This window comes from Cydia strobilella, chromosome 24, assembly GCF_947568885.1.
Source record: "Cydia strobilella chromosome 24, ilCydStro3.1, whole genome shotgun sequence".
Classification (NCBI taxonomy): Eukaryota; Metazoa; Arthropoda; class Insecta; order Lepidoptera; family Tortricidae; genus Cydia; species Cydia strobilella.
The window spans coordinates 4,866,893-4,880,615 of NC_086064.1; the positions used below are offsets into that span (position 1 = coordinate 4,866,893).

The following is a 13,723-nucleotide window of genomic DNA, read 5'->3' on the forward strand; positions in this document are numbered from 1 at the left end:
TTTAATAGCTATCATGACTCCAATTTCAGGACATCCAGATCCAGACTTAGAATAATAAAAAAATTCACTGTCTCGGGCGAGACTCAAAATCGTGAATCTGGATCACTATCCCATCGCTCTGACTGACTGAGGTACCGAGAATTCACTTGAGGACAGTAAATATTTCCACCATATTTAAGACAGTGAATTTATCCACTTTAATGTAGAAGTAAAAACCATCCTTACGTAATATTTGAAGAGTTTGAAGTGGTTTGAAGTGTGTGTTTTCCAATGTAAACTAAACATCTGTGGGCAGATATTTGTTCCTGAGTTATGGATGTTTTCTATGCATTTAAGAATTGATATTATCGTCGTTTAGTACCCAATGTTTTTTGGCCGAAACCATACCTTCGAGCTTCGACCGAAACTTGCTTACGCCGAAACCGATACTTCGGTTAACTGATTATGGACGGTTGTAACTGCATGTGCGATTCCTATCGCATGGTTAATTACCATTAGCCAGTTTTGAAACATCCTCTAATAGTGTATCAATCGTTGCACTGTTATTATTGCATAGAGTTAAAGGACGAGGAATTTCCTCCCACGAACGCTTCGGCTGTGGAGTGAGCTCCCTGCCGAGGTTTTCCCGAGGGGCTACAGTATGGGGTTATTCAAAAAAGGGGTGTACCGGTTTTTAAAGGGTCGGCAACGCGCACTGTCGCCTGCGGTATTTCTGGACCGATATGACCTTCAAACCTTCAAGAAAAGAGCGTACCCCCATCTTAAAGGCCGGCAACGCACTTACAACCCCTCTGGTGTTGCGGGTGTCCATGGGCGGCGGTAATCGCTTACCATCAGGTGATCCGTCTGCTCGTTTGCCTCCTATTTCATTAAAAAAAATGTATGTAATATCTCTGGTGTTGCAGGCGTCCATAGGCTACGGTGACTGCTTACCATCAGGCGGGCCGTATGCTTGATTGCCACCGACGTGGTATAAAAGAATTAAAAAATGTGTCTGATTCTGATTTGTTCCAAATTATTTCCTTCTTTACTTATTTTTAGGGTTCCGTAATCCGTACCTCAAAAGGAAAAAACGGAACTGTTATGGGATCACTCGTGCGGCTGTCTGTCCGTTTGTTACAGCCCATTTTTATGATAGTGGGAAACATGCGGTTATTAAGGCCTTTGGTCATAACTCATAGTATCCAAAGTTTTTTTCCAAACTTCCTTTGGCATTTTTGTCATACGTTGTGTTTTTTCTATGTTGTATTTCTATTAAGTTTTGTAATAGGTAACAAGCTATTTATATTGTATGATATTATATACATACAGAGAAAACACCCATAACTCTGGCGCAAAAATTCGTTATAAACACAACGCCCTTACCAGGATTTTAACCCCGGGACCTCCAGCTTAGCTGACCTGACCTTAATTCATATTTCATTTATTGCATTTATAATCATGTGTTTACATAGGGTCTTACAAAGAGCATTTTACAGCTTTTACCAGACACGTAATTATTCAACAGCCTCCCGAATGGGAGGATGCTGAATAATTATGTGTCTGGAACTATACCCCAAACTGTTTAATACCTATCTTATTATAAAAAGAAACTTAAACTTGGCCATATTTGACATTGTCAATGTGGCCTTGTATTTACATTTTATTACTATAGCAAGTTGTATGTTATAAAACAACCGGTTTTAAAGGATATATAAAAATAGAATAAAGCTAAGCTAAACAGCTATCATATAAACGTACGAGTATGTACTATGTACACACAGCTGCAAAAATTCATACCCACTTCATGAATGAATGAATACCATTCATAAATTGGGTACTACTCGCACTGGCATATTAGTGCAAGCGAAATGTATAGAAAGTAAGTTACGTAGACGCGAGCAAGTGTGTCAATGTCAGAACTGGTGGTAGCCATACTGGCTCCTGTTTCACTCTTAAGGGGACCACTGACTATCAGTCCGCCGGTCGATATCGTCCTCTCAGTTGGGACAACAAATTTGACAGTTCTGAACAACTGACAGGCTGATATCGTCCGGCGGACTGATAGTCAGTGGGCCCCTTTAGAGCTACTATAGAGTTGCCACATGCGTACGCCGGTGAAGGACAGAGGGCCCACTGCAAAATGTAATTTTTGACATGGCTCCACAACTTTGGGAACAAATCAAATTATTTTATTAAATATTTTGATTTGTGTATTTTAAGTAGTCACACTATTATATATAAATTATAAACTGAAATAGATGTCATATATTAAAGAAAAAGTGACCAGTGAGTGGTGAAAAGAGTAGAGTTTGTGAAGTTAGGGCCTGTAGAGTTAGAAGCTTGGCTCTACAAAAGATCTGATAACTTTTTGACAGTGCGAGTCTTATGGTTTCGTCTTGGCAACATTTTACATAACATGTTTTTTGTAAGATAGTTTTTTCACTTTATCCGTTCAACTTTTGCCTTTAAAGCCGGGTGTATCGTCGTCTTGACACATGACAACAGCCATTCTATTGTACAAATTCTCGTATTGTGCGTGCAACCTGTCTCATTCACGACCACTTAGGTATGCCGTCGGCTAGGCGCGTCCAAAGTTCACCTTTTACAACCTCTAACTACCAAAGGTTATCAACGATACTCAGTGCAATTTTTTTCTAATTATCATACGTTATCAATAGCATGATTCTCACTCTACAACTGAATAGCCGAAACTTGGTTTGATAACGGTACAGCCTATAGAGCACTACAAAAAACTTTATTCATATCAGAATAAGGTTGATTTTTGTGTGAGTTACGGCAGTTTTAAGTTGGAAAGTTGTACGCGTCGCTTGCGTTTGCGCACGTCAGTGGAACAAGTGTCAGTTGCCGCTGGACCGTCGAAGCGTTAACACGCGCCGTTCGCGAGTGATTTGTTACTGTCGTGCCACGACGATAGGAAGTGAGTGCTGTTGTTTAGTTTATTTTTTTATTTGTATGTTAATTTATGTAAGTGATGCGCAGCTAAAGGCTACTTGTGTTAGTTACTTAGTTAATAATACGGGACAACGTATTAATGCAGTTGGGAAATTTTGAACGATGTTAACTGTGATTTTTGACTCTACTCGATGGCTTACTGGTTGTTACCACCGGTGTCACCGGTGCCTGTCACTTTCGAATTATTAATAAACTTAAAATTGATGTCTGTTTTTAAAATTGATGTCAACCGGTTGAATGAAATTACAAGCCAGTGTTACCCTAAAAAATACATAATAATTGATATAAACATACCTACAATGTTTCATTCATATTGTAATTTTAGTCCGATGAATAAGAAAGTTGATAAATAACACTCATAATTTCCCCGTCTTCAGTTCAATATATAAATATATGACATATAAAGGAGAAGTTAAATATTGACCTTATTTGATGCTTACCGTAAACAGGATGATGTAAAAAATATATGTACATCATATTTTGTCTATATAATTCCAAAACATATTGTCAAAGGTCAGGATACGGATAGATTTGTAGTCTTTGACGAATTACTTGACGCGTCTTTGACGCGTGTTTTAGAAGTTTTCTGACTTCTCCGTATACTTTTCTTTTATTTATTTATATTATTTTAAAGGCAACAGATGGCCCAATCAGTGTTAGAGTGAGACCAAGAAAAGTCTGCAACGATTTTGATAGCACACGCAGTACAAGTGTTATTTATACGTCATAATTTCATAGAAGTTTGAGGTTTAAAATAACACTTGCACTGCGTTTGCTATCAAAATCGTTGCAGACTTTTCTTGGTCTAACTCTAGTTTCATTTATACCTGATGAAGGCTGTAAAAAATATAAACAATACCTAGGTTTTCCCTGAATTTTATCTTCATTTACGCGTTGACGTTTGAAAAATACTCCTTTTTAGAAAAATAAAGCCATAGGCTAATCAGAATCACTACGAAAGAATTATTTAGTGACGTATCAAGTTTTACGCGAAATATAGTGTGACAGAAAATTGTAGAAATTAAATAAAATGGAACTTAAAAAAATCTATACTAAATTGTTGCCATGTTTAGGCATTTTACGTCAAAAATGTGACAGTTACGTAGGAAGTGGCGCCCTCAATTATTTTCTACTATTTTATGTAGCACTATAATCTACGTCAAGCAGCACAGGCAGTAATTAAAATTTGTGTCAAAAATGTTTTATGGAAGTTTTTGTCATATATAGAAGTGTATTTAAAAGACTATTGGTTTAAAGACGTACATTTGAAGCTCACATTGGATATTTAAATAAACAGCTTTGACGTCTACAGACCGGTTATTAACCAAACAACTCGCACGCAGGCAAATACATCTACACATCTCACCAATTCGGAGGCCGGTTAAAATTAAATTATGCAGGAGAGAGAACTGAGACGCTACCGCAAAAAAAAAAACGTAATTTTCGGTTTTTGCGGTAGGTTTTCTGGAGTCTGGTTACATTGTGCTAACTTAAGGCAGGGACCGGCAAATATTACCTGCGGGCCTAGCCAACATGACAATCGTTGATATATAACGCGAATCGTAACTTAAATAATGTATGAAAATAGTCACGTGACATTTCGTAACATTTTTCTATTCGTTTGTCGATGTACGATTGTTTTCTTGGCTAGGCCCCTGGAAGCCTATCGCCAAATCGCGATCAAAAATCGGATTTTTTGAATTTGCGTGCAAGAGCGACAGAGAGAAAATTTCGATTTTGTATTTCGAGTTAGGCCCTCTGTTAATGTTGTCCTAAGCCCGGGGTAGGAAACCCTACCTAGATCGCGTTTTATACCGGCCTCTAACCTTTTATGTGACCTCTTTTTACAGTACATATGGTGCTATTTTACCGCCTTAGTGCGATAATTAACACATGACATAACCATGTATTGTAAAACGTTGTACGATACACGTGCGAATAGGTAATTCGCAACTCGTGTCGTGTCGTGTTTTAATTTATCGCCACTCGTCACGAATTTCCTACTGTTCGCACTTGTATCGTAATGTACTATTGTATCTCTTTCTAACAAATGTGGTTGTTACATCGAAGTCTTATTTACGACTCTACTATGCCAGTATTTGGTAAGTGGAGAATCTTAAACCGCACTCTTTTACGGTTTACCTACTTTAATTGTACATATATGTGTTGTAGTATAGTATCTTTAGATTAGGTAGCGTCGATAACCTCTACTATACCTACTGTTTCTACTAGCTCTACCGTTGTTTTGACTAATTGGTAAGGAAAACAATCCGTATAGATTCTAGCTACAGCCGGTAGAGTTAAACCAAGAAAAGTCTGCAGAGATTTTGACAGCTCACGCAGTGTCAGTGTTATTTATATACTTCATAATTTTATAGAAGTTTGACGTCTTGGTTTAACTCTAACAGATATATCGGAGCGGCCAAAGTGGTCGCAACTATCTGAACATATCTTGCCAAGGCGTTAGAGTGCGTGTTCAGATATTTTTATTGTAATCGCGTGTCTTATTGTAATCTCACATCTCACTAGCCATTAACCTGAGTCTCACTATAAAGCTAAGCCTGAAGGGCTAGGCTAAGGGAAGGTAGAGCGAAAGAAGTTGCTGACTGGTTCTGTAATAACCTAAAAAATATTTCAGACTTGCCCTGAATATTTAGGTCACATAAATCAAGCATTGATTTAAATATTATAAATTGATATTGTTACAATACGAAAATAATTCATTTTATTATAAAATTGATTAGTCGTTGACAGCTACGACATGTCAAGGACATGACTTTAACAGGGTAATATCACTAATATTTAATAAAAGACGTCTTTCTACAAATGATCCAGTGCAAATCTTTAGAATAATGGAAATTTTTACTTGATGTTTTAGTTTTGATTTTACTTACTTGACCAGATAAAATTAACAGCAATAAATAAATGATTACAACATCATATTATAATATTTATAAAATGTATGTGGAAATACATTTTATTGTGTAATTGTTTATACAAAAACTACACACACACTATTAGGTGATACGTTTCGTGATATAATGTTTATCTAATAAAGATCTTGTTTTAATGAAGATTATAAATGCAATAAATGAATTAGGATAGGTAATGGTAGGTAATAAGTTTATGAGATTCATAAAACTGATAACCTAATGAGATTCATAAAACTGATTATCTACGAGTATAATTGAATAAATTCGTTATTAATGGTATTAGATTAGCAATTAAAATCATTAAAAGTAGTCCATAACGTGTAACTCGTTATTCGCAAACCTTTTCATGTCAAAACGGAGGTTTTATATGTTTTGTGATTAAGGGGGTTAGGCTTTAACAGGTTTATGCAGATTGTTTTGTCAACCCTTTGCCTTATTTTGCTTGGTGAATTTATAGATCACAGTGAGCAACTTGTATCACAGAATATCTTGTATTAACCCCGTAATCGCGAAAAAAAATTGCTGTTACATGCATTTCGCCTGATAAGCTGTGGATATTTTTATGGGAGAGACAATTTTTACAAGCTTTTATTTAACTTTCGTTTATAATATATTATGTTAGTTAGTTAGTGTGTGTCAAATCTTGGAAACTAAATTTGACCCACTTCCCGATTTCTGATTGAGCTGAAATTTTGCATACATATGTAAATCGGATGACAATACAATATTATGATGACATGAAGCTGATCAAGTGATGGAGACAGGAGGTGGCCAAGTGGCCATGGAAACTCTGTGATAAAACAACGAAAACTATTTGTGTTTGGGGTTGTCAGAATTGATGACGCGTCATCAGAGCGACGTCTGTTCGCCACGGGCACAGTACACCTGCCAGGCTTGTGGGCGTGTTTGCCGCTCCCGTATTGGCCTGCACAGCCATGGAAAATGTTGTCGCCCTACCTGACACTGTTTCTATAGTCTGCAATAGACTTTAAGGCCATTGATTGATTGTCAGAATTATCTCGATGAGTATTAGTTGCCTGTGGAAAGAAAAGTACAATAAGCGATAAAAGCTTGTACCAAAAATTAAGATTTTGCTAAAACTTATTGTTTTTTGCAATTTCGGGGTTGGTTCCATAGTTAAAGATACTCAATACCTGGGTTATAATATAAATTCACATCGTAAAATTTGGCTGAGGGTTGAAAAAATATCCCATATGAAAAGTTTCTCAAGATTCTATAAGTCGAGTTTTAAAGTGAGCACTCAATTAATTGTCTTTGGCAACATAGGCAGAATGCTTTTTTATAAATACACTTCTGGTCCCTGTTTCACCACGGTAACACTTCTCATTACATTGCTCGCTCTTGTTCTATACATAAATATGAACATTACTTACCGACCCAGAAATGTACAGGAAATTGTCAGTAACAGGTGTCAACTTTCAAGTTAGTAAAATAGGCACCTGTCCTCATTCACATAATTTCATTTAAACCTATATAAAGTACTAGTGCATTGTGAAGTATCCGCGACAATTTAATTGTTCTGTCACCTGACCTTGCCACTAGATTCACATCAAAGGGCATGAAGTTAATTACCACCACATTCACGAGAAAGACTATAAATAAGAAAAGATACTTAGGTATTTTTTAGGGAGTGATTTTTCTGCAATTAATATCACAATACACAATAAAATAATCCCACACGCAAACAGACGTTTAAGGAGATACTGTTTTTTTTAATAAAGAGTAATTTTTTTGCAATTAATAGTTATTAATATCACAATACATAATAAAATAATCCGACACGCAAACAGACGCTTAAGGTGTATTATCAATAATCTTCGTTTCCGTTTTAAATTAGTAGATAAGAACAAATTGATTGTGTAGATACTAAGTATGTATAAGTCGCTAAACGCTTACTTATTACAGTTTGTTTTTGGCGGAACGCTACAAAATACATACAATTTTGTAAAAGACGTTCCAAAAAAAATTAACATTTATCGTTTCAGCAAAAAAAGACTTGAACGATACCTCTATTTTGCTTTGAAACTTGATATAACGTTTTGTTTTAAATAATCTCAAGGCACTCAATTGTGCATAACTGCATATATATTTTCAAAATAACTTTTGAATGCAACAATAGTATCGATTAAGTATCTATAGTTACTACTATTGCGTAATACCATATTTAAATGCTAGCTGAAATCTCATTGTTGTGTCAATGTAGTATTTAATGGTGGGATTCCATTACATTTTTCTACAATGGTCTTTTTATAACAAGGGGATTATCGAAATAAGTCGTTATTTCGTCATATAACTGTATTGTAAACGAAATTTGCTCAATTTTAACCAATAATTTTAAATTAGGAAACGTTATTATTATTAATGAACGTACTTTACCTTTTTAGAAAAAAAAGGGGACTATGATAATATGCTGTTAGTCTTTAGTCTTAATAAAAATAAGTTATTAGAAAAAACCCATGCGTTTGTATATATCTACTTTGTTTTTATTGAAACAGGAGCATGTACATTGGACATTCAGCCTTGACTTCTACATTACTTACAAAACATTATTCTATTTCAATTTCCGGAATTGACCTAAGTAGTTTAACAATACGTAACAACGTTGACGTTGTTTTGACGATGTCTTTTATTCCCACGAGTTATAATCTCTTGTAAAACTATTTGCACTCATGTCATCTCTCACATTTATAGGTGGAAATACAGGTCGATTCACAAGAGCTGGCACAAATGAGTGAATGAAAGTATCTATGCGTGACACGTTAACCAATAAAATGGTGGCTCTGACTGAGTGTGTACTGTGTACTGTCACTGTCTTTTTTCCGGAACTCGTTTTTTCCAGATTGCGATGTTTGCCATTCGCAATTTTTACCATCTTATTGTTTCTCAATAGCTTCCTTTCCAGAATGCATTTCTAACCATTCGCATATTATTTTCCTATTAATTCTATTTGCCAATAGCTTTTTTTCCTATTGGGTTTTCGGACTTGGCATCGGTGGTAGCGCCATCTGTGAGAGAATATTTTTTTCTTAATTTCCGAGGCACGTTTTTTATACTTTATTCATCTTATACGGAGCTATATAAGTCTTTGCCAGCTATTTGTCACAAAACGGGGGCCGCAAAAATATCTGACACGATCTTATTTGTAGCGCAATAAGAACGCGTCACATATTTTTGCGGCCCTAAATAAAATTTGTCAGAGCGGTACGTACCTCTGCGAATCACCTGCGACCCCACTTGACGTCACGGCTGTATACATTACGCGCAAGGTGCAGATAAGTCACGTTCTAAATTAGTGATCTATCTGCGTACATATTTATGGATATACTAGCTTTTGCCCGCGAATTCGTCTGCGTGGAATCGGACTCGCCCACCGAGGGTTCCGTACTTTTTAGTATTAAGTAGTTGTTATAGCGGCAAGAGCGGAAGAGCCCCGGAAAGATGGTTAGATTCCATTAGACAAGCATGGGGTTCCATGCAGAGGGCAGCCCACATAGCCCTTGATCGCGTTAAATGGAGGGATATAGTTCTTGGTCACGATCCTCAGTCATGAGGGAACGACGAAGAAGATAGCGGCAACAGAAATACATGTGTAAAAATTTCAACTGTGCCGTGATAGCTAGATCACGGTCCATGAGATACAGCCTGATGACAGACAGACAGCGGAGTCTTAGTATTTAATAGGGTCCCGTTTTTACCCTTTGGGTACGGAACCCTAAGAACTATTATGTCCTTTCCCAGGAGGCTTTTCATCTTAATCGGTTCAGCGGTTTGAATCTTAGTAAAAAAAAGGATTTTCATTTTTTTTTTACTACAAAAATAAATAAAGATTCACGATGGGCTTCAGAAAATGACCATAGGCATTATGAATCACTTTTAATAAATAAACACCATTTTATTTTGGCCTAATTAAAGGACTTCAGAACCTTGCTAGCAAATATTATATGTTCATTAGGTCAACGGAATAATTATTACGAATGGATAATTTATGAACAAAACACGAATTCTAAATGATGTAATTACACTTGTGCATTTACTTAATGCGGTCGGTTAACCGTACCGAGCTAATTTACCATCAAGAAATTTAATTTCAGTACTATTTCGTAATCAGAAATGAGGAGATCCGCAGGAGGAATTAGTGGCAGTGGGCGGGCCAGAACCGATGGCCGATGGGGCAAAAAGGTTCTCGAGAGACGACCACGTACCGGAAGACGCAGCGTGGCAAGGCCGACGATCTGCTTAAAGTCGCGGGATACCGTTGATTGAGGGCAGCGAATGACTCTCCGTTGTGGAGATCCTTGGGGGAGGCCTCTGTCGAGCAGTGGACGTCTTTCGGCTGAGATGATGATGACTATTTCGTACCTTGTCACAGTGGCAATAGTATCAGGTCCGCAGCCACTTTCATATTGATTGTCACTGGGACAAGGTACGAAATGCTACTGAAATTAAATTCTTTGACCGTAATAGGGAATATTACGCGAAACTCTGCGCAGGGGGCGCCACTACCACAACCGGAGGGTCTACCACGAAACAAAAGAATCGAAATTTCGTTATCTAACCTTTCTATGACTCTTGCATATTCGATCGATAAAGAGGCAGATAACGAAATTTCGATTTTCGCGTTTACCGCGGTAGGCCCTCTATAAACAAACCGGCCTTGATGCATCAGTGTCATATTTTATTATCTGTGAATACTTGTCAAAAAACTGTTAAAGGATTAAAACACAGTATGTATAGTTGGTCAAACCCACTTGTGGTCCCACATAATTCTTTAATACATATGGCATTAATATAGATTAATAATATATATACTCATACATAAATAAATATAATATCTATTTTTCGACTTGTCAGACACATACTTAATTCTTCTTTCAACTGCCAGCAAAGAAATCACGCACAGGTTTTTTAAAAGCATACTGCATAATGATTGTTTCGACAAGATGTGTAAAGTCCAGCTAGTTCGACGCTCTAAGCAAATTCGCAATACAATCTCGCTCGACGAGTACTTTTCCATTCATTATAAAATTTGCAATTATATTATAAACTTATCAACAACCAGTCCATCCAGTGAACTAGACACTACGCACAGATTATACATGTCATTCGACCCAGTTCCGATGTCAAGATCATGGCCGCGTACGCGTAGGTCGTTCATCCGAGCGACGTGGCCGCGCGAAATGTTACACTACGCATGCCAACATCACCTAATGCTGAAGCACGACTATTTTTAACACTTCTGATAAAGCTAAGATCTTCCTAATACAACGTGATTATCGCAAGTTTGCGCGAATTTTACTCGTGCGAATGCGCGATCAAACATATTCGAATAGGTGTCCTAATTGACGATCGCGTCGCGCGAATGTCAATGTCACTTTGCGATAATCGCGTAGTCCCGTTGTATTAGGTTAGGACGACGCCTAAAGGGGCCCACTGACTATCAGTCCGCCGGACGATATCGGCCTGTCAGTTGTTCGGAACTGTCAAATTTTTGTTCTAACTGACAGGCCTGTATCGTCCGGCGAACTGATAGTCAGTGGCCCCCTTAGAATTCGATATTTGACACGTTAGATAGATAACTTAGCTCTAAATTTAACGGTATAATTATAATACAGATTCCTGTAGGTTAAGGTAGCTGCCATACGCGTCACGTCTCCGACAAAGTAGACCTCTTTGTAGAATGCCCCTGAAGCACGACTTTCATTACCACTCACGATGAGAAGGCTCATTTTAAAAATAAATGTGCAAAAGTTCGCGCACTACTTACCTACTTACTAGTAGCAGCGACCAGGTAGCGACCATAAAACTTGATTATGATTTTCAGATAGTTGAGTAATTTTCCTACATATTACGAAGAGGAGAGCTAAATTAACTCATTTTCTACCTCGCTGCCAGTTAGTACTAACCATACTTTGTGGTTTTGGATTTGAAATAATTTATTAGCGTAAAGACTAGCGTGTAGTTATTTTCTAGTATACGACAAATTGATATCCTGCAGTTTTTTTGATACCTTTTCCTAGTTTTCCAGTACGTTGAGTTTCGAGAGCATTGCGTGACTCGGTCTCCGAACAGGCATTGCCACACCATACATAGAATCAATTGCCATGCCCTTAAGTGGGGTCCCTTTGTTTGACATAATTATTGAAAGTCATAATGTAATGATTGTCATATTATTATTAGTCATAATTCTGAAACCATTTAAATATTTATTTAATTTTAAGTTAGGAAAATCTTCTAAGCACCTTGGTTCCAATCCACATTAAAATTCCCGTTCATAATAAGACTGTAGCCAAGCATAATATTTACCTACTTATGAAATGAAATGGATATTTTTAGGTAGTTTTCAGGATTTCATAGTAATTATTATAATAATATTATAGTAATCTAGCAATATTATTGTAGTAATTAGCGATTTCTCTCACGTTAGGGTTCAGGTTAGACCGCGTGGCGTCACTGTCCGCAATACAACTTGCGTAGCCTCGCTAGTAAGCGGATCATGCGATGCCACACCACCCGCGCGGGCCAATCGCGACGCGCGGGGCCCTACTACTCAACTTTTTGCACGTTCGATGACGGGAAGGTGGTAAAACCATTGCGTTGCCTTGGAGATAGGGGAAGCTGAATTAAGAGTGTTCGCGCTAGGATCTCAGACACAACACATATTTTAGCTGGGGCCACTGGTGTATTCCCATTTGCCCCACGTGACAGTGACATGAGGCGGGGACAAATGGGAATGATTCATATGAATGCATCTATTCCTATCAGTGCCCGGCGGTGACAAACGGGAATACACCGATGCCACCCGCGCAGGCCAATAGCGCTAGCGGCGCACGGAGCCCTATTACGACTACTCGCTCTTGAATGAATCTTTCGTTTGCTCGGGTATCAATTTACTTATTCTGTGCAATTAGCACGAGCGCTTAAACAATAACTTTGCCCCTTTGTAAAGCGCCCTATGAACTACCGACTACTTACATGTATCCTTTTGCTTGAAAACGACACAAATTTATAAATTTGTTGTCAAGAATTAATTATTGACTTTATCATTTGTAACGATATGCCTATCAGATTGCAACACTCAGTAGTGAATGACAGGTTTTTCAGTTTATGAGTCATCCTTAGAAATATAATTAAATTATATCGTAATATTTATTAAAATAATCCTCAATTATACCTACGTCTCGCACGTGTTTTTTGGATAATAAGCATTCAAGTAAATTCTGGTGTCAGGAAATGAAACTGCGTTTTTAAATATGATATTGATATAATTTCCACAATTATGATACTTGATACCATATATAAGTATACATATATGATACCACTCTTTTTCTTCCTCGCGTTATCACAGATTATATAATAGTTGCCGGTTGCCGACGCTTCTTTCAAATACTTAGGTGTCTTAGGTATAGATATCTAGCTATAAATGTGTCGTAAAAAACATTACCTACATCTTTAAAACAATTTAATAGTACCTACGTAGCTTGTAGCTATCGTAAAAATAATAACAATAGGTGTAAGTATTGAGAATGTCTACTTACTTTTCCTCATCCGTCGAAAGAGGGAAAACTATATTTTTTATTTGTTTTGTTGTTTCTGCATCCATCCACACTATAAGCTGTGTTATTTGTTCGTGACGGAGACATTTCTTTGGCATAGCGCGCGGTGACGTGCGTGCGTGAGCGCGTGTGGCAACCAACTGGCTAGCTTGAGTCCCGCCGGCGGGAAGCGAGTCGTAGGTATAAATCTGAGCTCGCGCGGAGAGTTCCATAGGCCTGGCGTTATCCCGGCAATTTGCCACGGCTCATGGGAGCCTGGGG

At 37.5% G+C, this 13,723-nt stretch overlaps 2 protein-coding genes across 2 annotated transcripts in view; one reads left to right on the plus strand and one right to left on the minus strand.

The window, feature by feature from the left end:
- Positions 1 to 13,723, minus strand: part of LOC134752127 (heat shock 70 kDa protein cognate 5) — a 154,357-nt gene that overhangs the window by 58,229 nt on the left and 82,405 nt on the right. The window lies entirely within an intron of this gene.
- Positions 2,766 to 13,723, plus strand: part of LOC134752190 (ATP-citrate synthase) — a 41,338-nt gene continuing 30,380 nt past the window's right edge. The window contains exon 1 of the mRNA XM_063687803.1: positions 2,766 to 2,920. The gene's annotated coding sequence lies outside the window, so the exon portion shown is untranslated. The remainder of the gene's footprint in view (positions 2,921 to 13,723) is intronic.